Raw genomic sequence first — 13,652 nt, 5'->3', positions numbered from 1 at the left:
AAACCCAGCCTAAAACCCCAAACAGAAAGCAATGCAGGTGTAGAAGCACGGTTGTATCTGCTTGGCTGGGGAATTAGCCTACTAGTTTACTATGCTAGTTGTATCTGCTTGCCTGATGAATTAGCCTACTAGTTTACTATGCTAGTTGTATCTGCTTGGCTGGGGAATTAGCCTACTAGTTTACTATGCTAGTTGTATCAGCTTGTTTGGGGAATTAGCCTACTAGTTTACTATGCTAGTTGTATCTGCTTGCCTGGGGAATTAGCCTACTAGTTTACTATGCTAGTTGTATCTGCTTGGCTGGGGAATTAGCCTACTAGTTTACTATGCTAGTTGTATCAGCTTGCTTGGGGAATTAGCCTACTAGTTTACTATGCTAGTTGTATCTGCTTGCCTGGGGAATTAGCCTACTAGTTTACTATGCTAGTTGTATCTGCTTGGCTGGGGAATTAGCCTACTAGTTTACTATGCTAGTTGTATCTGCTTGGCTGGGGAATTAGCCTACTAGTTTACTATGCTAGTTGTATCTGCTTGGCTGGGGAATTAGCCCACTAGTTTACTATGCTAGTTGTATCTGCTTGCCTGGGGAATTAGCCCACTAGTTTACTATGCTAGTTGTATCTGCTTGCCTGGGGAATTAGCCCACTAGTTTACTATGCTAGTTGTATCTGCTTGGCTGGGGAATTAGCCTACTAGTTTACTATGCTAGTTGTATCTGCTTGCCTGGGGAATTAGCCTACTAGTTTACTATGCTAGTTGTATCTGCTTGCCTGGGGAATTAGCCTACTAGTTTACTATGCTAGTTGTATCTGCTTGCCTGGGGAATTAGCCTACTAGTTTACTATGCTAGTTGTATCTGCTTGCCTGGGGAATTAGTCTACTAGTTTACTATGCTAGTTGTATCTGCTTGCCAGGGGAATTAGCCTACTAGTTTACTATGCTAGTTGTATCTGCTTGCCTGGGGAATTAGCCTACTAGTTTACTATGCTAGTTGTATCTGCTTGCCAGGGGAATTAGCCTACTAGTTTACTATGCTAGTTGTATCTGCTTGCCTGGGGAATTAGTCTACTAGTTTACTATGCTAGTTGTATCTGCTTGCCAGGGGAATTAGCCTACTAGTTTACTATGCTAGTTGTATCTGCTTGCCTGGGGAATTAGCCTACTAGTTTACTATGCTAGTTGTATCTGCTTGCCAGGGGAATTAGCCTACTAGTTTACTATGCTAGTTGTATCTGCTTGCCTGGGGAATTAGTCTACTAGTTTACTATGCTAGTTGTATCTGCTTGCCAGGGGAATTAGCCTACTAGTTTACTATGCTAGTTGTATCTGCTTGCCCGGGGAATTAGCCTACTAGTTTACTATGCTAGTTGTATCTGCTTGCCTGGGGAATTAGCCTACTTGTTTATCAAACCAGGTGTTGTTTTATACAACTTTTCACATTTCACAAAATCCACATTAGCTGTTGTTGTTGTTGAAGCAGTCTGTGTCCTCAGGGCAGTAACTCAGATCACTATCAGAAGTCTCATGATGGCGTTTCACTACAAAATGGTTTTGCCTTCTTTTGACATTTTTCCAAGCCAACTCCGAGTTGTATTGAGGTACATTACATTACATTACATTTAAGTCATTTAGCGACTTACAAATTGGTGCATTCACCTTATGATATCCAGTGGAACAACCACTTTACAATAGTGCATCTAAATCTTTTAAGGGGGGGGGGGGGGGGGTTAGAAGGATTACTTTATCCTATCCTAGGTATTCCTTAAAGAGGTGGGGTTTCAGGTGTCTCCGGAAGGTGGTGATTGACTCCGCTGTCCTGGCGTCGTGAGGGAGCTTGTTCCACCATTGGGGTGCCAGAGCAGCGAACAGTTTTGACTGGGCTGAGCGGGAACTGTGCTTCCTCAAAGGTAGGGGGGCCAGCAGGCCAGAGGTGGATGAACGCAGTGCCCTTGTTTGGGTGTAGGGCCTGATCAGAGCCTGAAGGTATGGAGGTGCCGTTCCCTTCACAGCTCCGTAGGCAATCACCATGGTCTTGTAGCGGATGCGAGCTTCAACTTGAAGCCAGTGGAGAGAGCGGAGGAGCTGGGTGACGTGAGAGAACTTGGGAAGGTTGAACACCAGACGGGCTGCGGCGTTCTGGATGAGTTGTAGGGGTTTAATGGCACAGGCAGGGAGCCCAGCCAACAGCGAGTTGCAGTAATCCAGACGGGAAATGACAAGTGCTTGGATTAGGACCTGCACCGCTTCCTGTGTGAGGCAGGGTCGTACTCTGCGAATGTTGTAGAGCATGAACCTACAGGATCGGGTCACCGCCTTGATGTTAGTGGAGAACGACAGGGTGTTGTCCAGGATCACGCCAAGGTTCTTAGCACTCTGGGAGGAGGACACAAGGGAGTTGTCAACCGTGATGGCGAGATCATGGAACGGGCAGTCCTTCCCCGGGAGGAAGAGCAGCTCCGTCTTGCCGAGGTTCAGCTTGAGGTGGTGATCCGTCATCCACACTGATATGTCTGACAGACATGCAGAGATGTGATTCGCCGCCTGGTTATCAGAAGGGGGAAAGGAGAAGATTAATTGTGTGTCGTCTGCATAGCAATGATAGGAGAGACCATGTGAGGATATGACAGAGCCAAGTGACTTGGTGTATAGCGAGAATAGGAGAGGGCCTAGAACAGAGCCCTGGGGGACACCAGTGGTGAGAGCGCATGGTGCGGAGACAGATTCTCGCCATGCCACCTGGTAGGAGCGACCTGTCAGGTAGGACGCAATCCACGCGTGGGCCGCGCCGGAGATGCCCAACTCGGAGAGGGTGGAGAGGAGGATCTGATGGTTCACAGTATCAAAGGCAGCAGATAGGTCTAGAAGGATGAGAGCAGAGGAGAGAGAGTTAGCTTTAGCAGTGCGGAGAGCCTCCGTGACACAGAGAAGAGCAGTCTCAGTTGAATGCCCAGTCTTGAAACCTGACTGATTAGGATCAAGAAGGTCATTCTGAGAGAGATAGCAAGAGAGCTGGCCAAGGACGGCGCGTTCAAGAGTTTTGGAGAGAAAGGAAAGAAGGGATACTGGTTTGTAGTTGTTGACATCGGAGGGATCGAGTGTAGGTTTTTTCAGAAGGGGTGCAACTCTCGCTCTCTTGAAGACGGAAGGGACGTAGCCAGCGGTCAAGGATGAGTTGATGAGCGAGGTGAGGTAGGGGAGAAGGTCTCCGGGAATGGTCTGGAGAAGAGAGGAGGGGATAGGGTCAAGTGGGCAGGTTGTTGGGCGGCCGGCCGTCACAAGACGCGAGATTTCATCTGGAGAGAGAGGGGAGAAAGAGTGTTGGATGAGAGCGAGAGGGAAAAGGATACAAGGTAGTGGTCGGAGACTTGGAGGGGAGTTGCAATGAGATTAGTGGAAGAACAGCATCTAGTAAAGATGAGGTCAAGCGTATTGCCTGCCTTGTGAGTAGGGGGGAAGGTGAGAGGGTGAGGTCGAAAGAGGAGAGGAGTGGAAAGAAGGAGGCAGAGAGGAATGAGTCGAAGGTAGACGTGGGAGGTTAAAGTCACCCAGAACTGTGAGAGGTGAGCCATCCTCAGGAAAGGAACTTATCAAGGCGTCAAGCTCATTGATGAACTCTCCAAGGGAACCTGGAGGGCGATAAATGATAAGGATGTTAAGCTTGAAAGGGCTGGTAACTGTGACAGCATGGAATTCAAATGAGGAGATAGACAGATGGGTCAGGGGAGAAAGAGAGAATGTCCACTTGGGAGAGATGAGGATTCCAGTGCCACCACCCCGCTGGCTCGATGCTCTAGGGGTATGCGAGAACACGTGGGCAGACGAAGAGAGAGCAGTAGGAGTAGCAGTGTTATCTGTGGTAATCCATGTTTCCGTCAGCGCCAGGAAGTCTAGGGACTGGAGGGTAGCATAGGCTGAGATGAACTCAGCCTTGTTGGCTGCAGACCGGCAGTTCCAGAGGCTGCCGGAGACCTGGAACTCCACGTGGGTCGTGCGCGCTGGGACCACCAGGTTAGAGTGGCAGCGGCCACGCAGTGTGAAGCGTTTGTATGGCCTGTGCAGAGGGGAGAGAACAGGGATAGACAGACACATAGTTGACAAGCTACAGAAGTGTTGTTTCTTGTATTATTGTCTCGTGTCTTTAGAGAACTGTTTCACTTTGATATCCTTTTTCTTCTGTCCTGATTTTCTCTTTCTTTTCTTCTGTTAACTAGATATTCTTTGTTGTTCTTCGTTAGCTAGCTAGCTTCTTCCAAAAGAGTCCCTAGCAACTGCTTAGCAACTGGTAAACAATTCAGCTAGCTAAGATAACTACAATTTTATGAAAAATAGTTATTTTTCAAAAGCCTATCTTCTTTGATTGTTGCTTGTTTTTTCTCCTCTTCAGTCTTGCAGTTTTCTTTTGCTTTTTTCCGATGTACTTCACTCTAAAAACCATGTAAATTTCAATATTTGTAGGAGCTCATTTTTCAGCTGCTGCTGCTCAAATTGGAGTTCCGGAAAGGTAGGCTAACGTTAGCCAGCTACCTAAGTAGCTAGCTAGATAGATCGCTAATGTCAGCTATTCTAGCAACGATTGTGATAATGATGTTCAATGATGTTCAAAATATACATAACCAGATACATAACCATCAGTCTGTGGTCTAACTACCTGTATACTCACCACCACTGGGGACCAACCAACTCTAACCACCTATTCCACATGATAAGTTTGTTTAAAAAATGTAAAGAAATTCCTTGACAAGAATCACTAGAGACTTAAAGCCACAAGGTAGAATACATTTCAAACGTTGCTTGTTGAGAGAGGGGGGAGGTAGATGAAGAAACAATAGAATGTTTAGTACATTTCAAACGTTGCTTGTTGAGAGAGGGGGAGGTAGATGTAGAAACAATAGAATGTTTAGTACATTTAAAACGTTGCTTGTTGAGAGAGTGGGGAGGTAGATGTAGAAACAATAGAATGTTTAGTACATTTCAAACATTGCTTGTTGAGAGAGGGGGGAGGTAGATGTAGAAACAATAGAATGTTTAGTACATTTCAAACGTTGCTTGTTGAGAGAGGGGGGAGGTAGATGTAGAAACAATAGAATGTTTAGTACATTTCAAACGTTGCTTGTTGAGAGAGGGGGGAGGTAGATGTAGAAACAATAGAATGTTTAGTACATTTCAAACGTTGCTTGTTGAGAGAGGGGGGAGGTAGATGTAGAAACAATAGAATGTTTAGTACATTTCAAACGTTGCTTGTTGAGAGAGTGGGGAGGTAGATGTAGAAACAATAGAATGTTTAGAACATTTCAAACGTTGCTTGTTGAGAGAGTGGGGAGGTAGATGTAGAAACAATAGAATGTTTTGTCGACTTCCTCAATAGTGGGTCCAGATGACTCACCACCTCCATGTTAAATCATCTTTATTTAACTACTCTGATGATGGCCATGCTGATGATCATCTCTGTATTTCTGTGTGGAAACAGATGTACATGATGTTAGCAGCACTTCCTCCATAACCTTTAGTACGTTCAGAGGATAACTGCTCTCCGGTGACGTCCCGACTCTTGTCATAGCGAAGGTCACGGGACACTGTCACGTAACCGATCCTCTGACACTATGAAGCCGCTGACGGAGGCAGCTGATGGGCGTGAGTAGTCATAGTAACAGTCCTATGTGGGCGTCTGTCCTGCCGTGGTGTCACCTTCTGTGTCTGTCTGATTTGACAGCTTGGGGTCCAGCCCTCCGGCTTCTCTGGTGACCTCACGGACGAGGTGATTGGCCCGGGAGAGTTGATTGACAGCTTGGTGCTCCAACATTGCCCCTCTGGTGACCTCACGGACCCTCTACGTCATCGGAAAACAGAAACAGGAAACTGATTCTCCAGTTGTTTTATTAAGTTTAATGTTTTGACTAGAAGGTCTTCTTCAAAGAGGAAACGTTTTGTTTTTCCACCACTATTCTTTCTGTACCTTGTACCTGTACAGTCGCTGTTGACCCTTTGACCCCTGTCCCCCAGGGACAGGTGTGACCTCTACTGTCCACTGACTAGGAAACTGTCAGTCCTCCCTCTGTTGACCCTTTGTCCCCTGTCCCCCAGGGACAGATGTGCCCTCTACTGTCTCTGACTAGGAAATGGTCAGTCCTCCCTCTGTTGACCCTTTGACCCTGTCCCCCAGGGACAGATGTGCCCGCTACTGTCCACTGACTAGGAAATGGTCAGTCCTCCCTCTGTTGACCCTTTGTCCCCTGTCCCCCAGGGACAGGTGTGACCTCTACTGTCCACTGACTAGGAAACTGTCAGTCTTCCCTCTGTCCTATTACTCTGTCCTTTCAGTCCTCTCTCTCTGTCCCAATGCCCTACTCCCTGTGGGTCCTGCATGGCTGATCCTAGAGGGACAGCGGGGCGGCCAGCCTACTGCCAGCCTGTAAATCACCCATATGTCCACTATACCCTGGGGATTACTGTCCGGCAGCAGGAGAAAACCACACTACACAGACACTACAGCCACCAACCACAGGGCATATGTTCAAAGCTGTCTCTAAATGAATGGGGCATATGTCACCGTCTTCTGATGTAGAGGAGAGGAGAGGAGAGGAGAGGAGAGGAGAGGAGAGGAGAGGAGAGGAGAGGAGAGGAGAGGAGAGGGGAGGGGAGGGGAGGGGAGGGGAGAGGAGAGGAGAGGAGAGGAGAGGAGAGGAGAGGAGAGGAGAGGAGAGGAGAGGAGAGGAGAGGAGAGGAGAGACGAGAAAAGAGGAGAGGAGGGGAGGGGAGGGGGAGGGGAGGGGAGAGGAGAGGAGAGGAGAGGAGAGGAGAGGAGAGGAGAGGAGAGGAGAGGAGAGGAGAGGAGAGGAGAGGAGAGGAGAGGAGAGGAGAGGAGAGGAGAGAGACTCCATCCCAGCCCTTTCTCACTGCCTCTATCCCAGCGACCACCACTGTCCATCTCTCCTGTTATCAGTAGTAATTAGATTTCTCCTCTCCATGGTTTTTTTCCCCTGGTGGCAGTTGACATCCCATAATGAAATGAAGCTCTATTACCCCCCCGACGGGCCCATCGCCACGGTAGCAGCAGCCAACCGGCCCCCTGCTCCTTGACAAGACAAGACGAGGAGAGATTCTGAGGGCAGCAGAGTCAGTATGTGATCGCATTCCAAATGGCACCTTATACCCTATTCCCTACATAGTGCACTACTTGTGACCAGAGCACTATAGGATCGTACATAGGGAATAGGGTGCCATTTGGGACGTATCCTCAGTCAGCGATTCTCAATCTGCACAAAAAAACTAATCTCTTCTTCCCCTCCCCTGACAAAAACCCCCTCCTCTCTCTACCCCCCCAATAAACAATCTCCCTCGTCCCATCTGCCATCCCCCGCCACGAGCGCTTAGCACGCAACGCTGGCACCGTGGCATGGTGACATCACGACATCGTGACAGATCTCTGGCTTTGGTGGCCTGGCCCGGGAGGGTAGTAACCTGTACCTCCTCTGTTATAGATTAAAGGAGGAGGGTAGTAACCTGTACCTCCTCTGTTATAGATTAAAGGAGGAGGGTAGTAACCTGTACCTCCTCTGTTATAGATTAAAGGAGGTGGTGGTCTGGTTTGGGAGGGTAGTAACCTGTACCTCCTCTGTTATAGATTAAAGGAGGTGGTGGTCTGGCCCAGGAGGGTAGTAACCTGTACCCATTCTGTTAAAGATTGAAAAGGGGCCGGCAGTGGCAGTTAGCTGATCTCTGGCTATGGCGCACACACACACACACACACACACACACAACTGTAATACATGTCTGCGATTAGCAGCAACACTCCTCTGTGTCAGAAGCAGGTCTGGTGTATCTGGGGGAAGCAGGAAGCACCAGAAGGTGAATAATTGTGTACATGGACAATGTCTCTCCTGATGAGAGAATGATATCTGCACCTGCATCATTTACATACACACCTCTATCTATCTCCCCCTTCTCCTATCTCCCTCCTCCTCCTCCTCTATCTCTCCCCTCCTCCTCTATCTCCCTCCCCCTCTATCTATCTATCTCCCTCCTCCTCTATCTATCTATCTCCCTCCTCCTCCTCTATCTATCTATCTATCTCCCTCCTCCTCCTCTATCTATCTATCTCCCTCCTCCTCCTCTATCTATCTATCTCCCTCCTCCTCCTCTATCTATCTCCCTCCTCCTCCTCTATCTATCTCCCTCCTCCTCCTCTATCTCATCACCTCTATCTCTCCCCTCATCTATCTATCTCCCCCCTCCTCCTCTATCTATCTCTCCCCTCTATCTCTCTCCCCCCTCCTCTATCTTTCTTCCCTCCTCCTCTATCTCCCCTCCTCCTCTATCTATCTCCCCTCCTCCTCTATCTATCTCCCCTCCTCCTCTATCTCTCTCCCCTCCTCCTCTATCTCTCTCCCCTCCTCCTCTATCTCTCTATCTCCCCCTTCTCTATCTCTCTCTCTCCCCCTTCTCTATCTCTCCTCTCTCCCCCTTCTCTATCTCTCTCTCTCCCCCTTCTCTATCTCTCTCCTCCTCCTCTATCTATCTCCCCTCCTCCTCTATCTATCTCCCCTCCTTCCTCTATTTATCTCCCCTCTATCTATCTCTCTCCCTCCTCCTCTATCTATCTATCTCCCCCTTCTCTATCTCTCCCCTCCTCCTCTATCTATCTCCCCCTCCTCTATCTCCCCCCACCTCTATCTATCTCCCCCTCCTCTATCTATCTCCCCCCTCTATCTATCTCCCCTCCTCCTCTATCTATCTCCCCCTTCTCTATCTCTCCCCTCCTCTTCTATCTATCTCCCTCCTCTATCTCCCCCCACCTCTATCTATCTCCCCCCTCCTCCTCTATCTATCTCCCCCCTCCTCCTCTATCTATCTCCCCCCTCCTCCTCTATCTATCTCCCCCCTCCTCCTCTATCTATCTCTCCCCTCCTCCTCTATCTCTCCCCTCCTCCTCTATCTATCCCCCCCCCTCCTCTATCTATCTCCTCCCTCTATCTCTCTCCCCCCTCTATCTCTCTCCCCCCTCCTCTATCTCTCTCCCCTCCTCCTCTATCCCTCTCCCCCTCCTCCTCTATCTCTCTCCCCCTCCTCCTCTTATCTCTCTCCCCCCTCCTCCTCTATCTCTCTCCCCCCTCCCTCCTCTATCTCTCTCCCCCCCTCCTCCTCTATCTCTCCCCTCCTCCTCTATCTATCTCCCTCCTCTATCTCCCCCCACCTCTATCTATCTCCCCCCTCCTACTCTATCTATCTCCCCCCTCCTACTCTATCTATCTCTCCCCTCCTCCTCTATCTATCTCTCCCCTCCTCCTCTATCTATCTCCCCCCTCCTCCTCTATCTATCTCTCCCCTCTATCTCTCTCCCCCCTCCTCTATCTTTCTCCCTCCTCCTCTATCTCCCCTCCTCCTCTATCTATCTCCCCTCCTCCTCTATCTATCTCCCCTCCTCCTCTATCTCTCTCCCCTCCTCCTCTATCTCTCTCCCCTCCTCCTCTATCTCTCTATCTCCCCCTTCTCTATCTCTCTCTCTCCCCCTTCTCTATCTCTCTCTCTCCCCCTTCTCTATCTCTCTCTCTCCCCCTTCTCTATCTCTCTCCTCCTCCTCTATCTATCTCCCCTCCTCCTCTATCTATCTCCCCTCCTCCTCTATTTATCTCCCCTCTATCTATCTCTCTCCCTCCTCCTCTATCTATCTATCTCCCCCTTCTCTATCTCTCCCCTCCTCCTCTATCTATCTCCCCCTCCTCTATCTCCCCCCACCTCTATCTATCTCCCCCTCCTCTATCTATCTCCCCCCTCTATCTATCTCCCCTCCTCCTCTATCTATCTCCCCCTTCTCTATCTCTCCCCTCCTCTTCTATCTATCTCCCTCCTCTATCTCCCCCCACCTCTATCTATCTCCCCCCTCCTCCTCTATCTATCTCCCCCCTCCTCCTCTATCTATCTCCCCCCTCCTCCTCTATCTATCTCCCCCCTCCTCCTCTATCTATCTCTCCCCTCCTCCTCTATCTCTCCCCTCCTCCTCTATCTATCCCCCCCCCTCCTCTATCTATCTCCTCCCTCTATCTCTCTCCCCCCTCTATCTCTCTCCCCCCTCCTCTATCTCTCTCCCCCTCCTCCTCTATCTCTCTCCCCCTCCTCCTCTATCTCTCTCCCCCTCCTCCTCTATCTCTCTCCCCCCTCCTCCTCTATCTCTCTCCCCCCTCCTCCTCTATCTCTCTCCCCCCTCCTCCTCTATCTCTCCCCTCCTCCTCTATCTATCTCCCTCCTCTATCTCCCCCCACCTCTATCTATCTCCCCCCTCCTACTCTATCTATCTCCCCCCTCCTACTCTATCTATCTCTCCCCTCCTCCTCTATCTATCTCTCCCCTCCTCCTCTATCTATCTCCCCCCTCCTCCTCTATCTATCTCTCCCCTCCTCTATCTCTCCCCCCTCCTCTATCTCTCCCCTCTATCTATCTCCTCCCTCCTCCTCTATCTATCTCCCCCTCCATCTCCTCCCTCCTCTATCTCCCCCTCCATCTCCTCCCTCCTCTATCTCCCCCTCCTCCTCCTCAATCTATCTCCCCCTCCTCCTCCTCAATCTATCTCCCCCCTCCTCCTCTATCTATCTCTCCCCTCTATCTATCTCTCCCCTCTATCTATCTACCCCTCCTCTATCTCTCCCCCCCTCCTCTATCTCTCTCCCCCCTCCTCTATCTCTCTCCCCCCTCCTCTATCTCTCTCCCCCCTCCTCTATCTATCTTCCTCTATCTATCTCCCCCCTCCTCCTCTCTCTCTCCCCCCTCCTATCCCCCCTCCTCTATCTCTCCCCTCTATCTATCTCCCCCCTCCTCCTCTATCTCTCTCCCCCCTCCTCTATCTCTATTCCTCTATCTCTCTCCCCCCTCCTCTATCTCTCTTCCTCTATCTATCTCCCCCCTCCTCTATCTCTCTTCCTCTCTCTCTTCCTCTATCTATCTCCCCCCTCCTCTATCTATCTCCCCCCTCCTATCCCCCCTCCTCTATCTCTCCCCTCTATCTATCTCCCCCCTCCTCCTCTATCTATCTCCCCCTCCTCCTCTATCTATCTCCCCCTCCTCCTCTATCTATCTCCCCCTCCTCTATCTCCCCCTCCTCCTCCATCTCCCCCTCCTCCATCTCCCCCTCCTCCTCCTCCTCCTCCATCTCCCCCTCCTCAATCTATCTCCCCTCCTCCTCCTCCTCCTCAATCTATCTCTCCCCCCTTGTATGTGTCTATGACTGCTTCCAGAACTGTGATGAATAACTAGATGCAATTTTTTTTGTTTAACAAGGCAAATCAGTTAAGAACAAATTCTTAAATATGTGGTGAACTCTCCAGTTAAATGACACATTTCTCGAGGTTGAAATATCATACAAATATGATCAATGGTTCATTTGAGAGAAGACAACTTCCCGTGTTATGACATCAGCCAGTATTGAAATCTGACATGTATGAAAGACATTTCCGCGATCTAAAAGGCGTATTCCTATAAACTTCCAGTGTAGTGAGAGTGGATTTATCACAATGCTACGTGAACGGAAATATTTCAGATACACATTAGATCATGAAATGACTCAGGGAATAGATAGAACATCACTCAGAAATGCACAAAAAAAAAATATATATAACATTCAAAATGAGTCTTTCCTTTAACAGGGGACACAGCTGACACACACACACACACACACACACTTTAATCTGTCCAATGAACAGCTGAGCAGAAGCTGTGAATTTTCATCACTATTAAGTCAATTTTCTTACTGGTCTTTATGGTATTACTTCCTCTCTCCATCTGGCTCTTTGAGTAGGGCTGGTAAGGTGGTCTCCTTTGAGTAGGGCTGGTAAAGTGGTCTCCTTTGATGAGGCCTGGTAAAGTGGTCTCCTTTGAGTAGGGCTGCTAAGGTGGTCTCCTTTGAGTAGGGCTGCTAAGGTGGTCTCCTTTGAGTAGGGCTGGTAAAGTGGTCTCCTTTGAGTAGGGCTGGTAAAGTGGTCTCCTTTGAGTAGGGCTGGTAAAGTGATCTCCTTTGAGTAGGGCTGGTAAAGTGATCTCCTTTGAGTAGGGCTGGTAAAGTGGTCTCCTTTGAGTAGGGCTGGTAAAGTGATCTCCTTTGAGTAGGGCTGGTAAAGTGGTCTCCTTTGAGTAGGGCTGGTAAAGTGATCTCCTTTGAGTAGGGCTGGTAAAGTGATCTCCTTTGAGTAGGGCTGGTAAAGTGGTCTCCTTTGAGTAGGGCTGGTAAGGTGGCATAAACATATTCATTGACAACAATAGTAGATATTATACTAATTAAAAATATATATAATAACAAAAACAAATAAATAATATCCCGTACAGAAATGTAATAATAGTCAATGTTCAGACTAATTCAACAAACGACAAGGAAAATGACTGGTTATATAGTCTGTTACGGATAACACATGGAGAGAATAGTACATGTGGTTTCCTCCCTTACTGGAGGCTCCTGAGTGGCGTAGCGATCTAAGGCATCACTACAGTCCCTGGTTCGATTCCAGGGTGTATCACATCCGGCTGTGATTGGGAGTCCCATAGGGCTGCGCGCAATTGGCCCAGGGTCATCCGGGTTTGGCCGGGGTTGGCCGTCATTGTAAATAAGAATTTGTTCATAACTGACTTGCCTAGTTAAATAAAGGTTAAATAAAAAAATATATATCATACTGTAACTTGTGGTAAACTGGGATCTACTGTGCTGCCAACACTACAACATCAAACCTTCCCCCAAAACAATACTAAGTTTCTCTTTGTTTGATTGTTCTGTGAATGTAGAACTTTTCATTTGAATTTGGGGAAGTAGGAGTTAATAGAGGGTAGTTTAATAGAGGGTAGGTTAATAGAGGGTACAATCACTTTCAATAGATGATACAATGTCAATAATCTCTGCCCTCTCTCTCTCTGCCCCCTCTCTCTCTCCCTCTGCCCCTCTCTCTCTGCCCTCTCTCTCTCTGCCCCCTCTCTGCCACCTCACAGTCTCTCTCTCCCTGACCCTCTCTCTCTCTCCCTCTCCCTGCCCCCTCTCTGTCTCTCTCTCCCTCTCTGCCCCCTCACAGTATGTCTCTCGCCCTGCCCCGCTCTCTCTCTCTGCCCTCTCTCTTTCTGCCCCCTCTCTGCCACCTCACAGTCTCTCTCTCTCCCTGCCCCTCTCTGTCTCTCTCCCTCTGTCTCTCTCTCCCTCTGTCTCTCTCTCTGTCTCTCTCCCTCCCCACCTCTATCTCTATCTGTCTCTCTCCATCTCTCTGTCTCTCTCCCTGCCCCCCCTTCTCTCTCTCTCTCTCTCTCTCCATTTGTTCTGCTCTGGGGCAGGTAGGGCAGACATGGGAGTGTTGAAAGGTAGAGTATTTATGAGCCCTGTGGGACTGTGGGACAGATTACCTAGAGGGCGTTGGTGCTTGCCAGGCAAGGTTCTACGTGCCTCTTCCCACATCATTCTTCCTCAGCCCGTAAAAACATGCACACGGCATCACACACAGCAGCGGGAGCTCGGTGGATGCTGAAGGTGTTTTCCAGAAATAGTATAGACAAACTGAGGTCATACGGTATAAGGAAGTGAGGTCAAAATGTCAGGAGACTGATCTGAGCAACATTACAGATTCCTATATTTGTCTTCTGTAGAGACGCTACAGTTGATCTTCTATCTCTGCTGTGTCATCAGTAGTCTGTTC

At 49.0% G+C, this 13,652-nt stretch overlaps 1 protein-coding gene across 1 annotated transcript in view; it reads left to right on the top strand.

Annotated features, from left to right (window-relative positions):
• The window catches only part of LOC123743794 (transmembrane protein 178B), a 187,471-nt gene that overhangs the window by 153,290 nt on the left and 20,529 nt on the right, over positions 1-13,652 (top strand). The gene's annotated exons all lie outside the window — the stretch shown is intronic.

The sequence above is a fragment of the Salmo salar genome, chromosome 07, assembly GCF_965601325.2.
Source record: "Salmo salar chromosome 07, fSalSal1, whole genome shotgun sequence".
NCBI lineage: Eukaryota > Metazoa > Chordata > Actinopteri > Salmoniformes > Salmonidae > Salmo > Salmo salar.
Note: the sequence above shows the minus strand (reverse complement) of the source record. Positions and strands in the feature narration are given on the sequence as shown.